Here is a 492-nt window from a genome sequence, read left to right as displayed (position 1 = left end):
CATGTTTTGTTGTCGACATGTTTCCAAGGTTGTCTTCATGCTCAAGGTAAAACTTGTAATCTTTTATTACAAACATGTTGCTGTAATGTTACCGACAACATAATGTATGTACCACTATTGCTTATCATTTGCTCTTGAAATTTCATCAACTGATTACACGTATAAGCAGTTATGTTACTGTATTTGTAATGTATTGTTGTTCGATGTCAACAAATGTATAGCAAATATGCAACAACTCATGCAATACATTAGTTTGCTCGATATGATGTATCCTGCTTGGTTATCTGGGTAATAATTAGTGCTCGGAAAACCTGGATAACCGGATACCCGCCCGCCCGCCCGTCATTCGTTGCACACCGCGGGTGAGAACCAATTCCTCGGGTACCCGTATCACGCGGGGACCCGTATCACACGGGTATTCGTATCATACGAACACTCATTTTATATTAGTACCCGTATTACATGAGTATTCGCATCAGACGGCGAATGAAT

General features: G+C 40.4%; 1 protein-coding gene across 1 annotated transcript in view; it reads right to left on the bottom strand.

Moving 5' to 3' along the window:
* LOC105456954 (acyl-CoA Delta(11) desaturase-like) overlaps positions 1 to 492 on the bottom strand; it is a gene marked incomplete at its 5' end in the record, with an annotated part of 5,895 nt that overhangs the window by 4,277 nt on the left and 1,126 nt on the right. The window lies entirely within an intron of this gene.

This window comes from Wasmannia auropunctata, unplaced genomic scaffold (genome assembly GCF_000956235.1).
Source record: "Wasmannia auropunctata unplaced genomic scaffold, wasmannia.A_1.0 LD335473.1, whole genome shotgun sequence".
Classification (NCBI taxonomy): Eukaryota; Metazoa; Arthropoda; class Insecta; order Hymenoptera; family Formicidae; genus Wasmannia; species Wasmannia auropunctata.
Note: the sequence above shows the minus strand (reverse complement) of the source record. Positions and strands in the feature narration are given on the sequence as shown.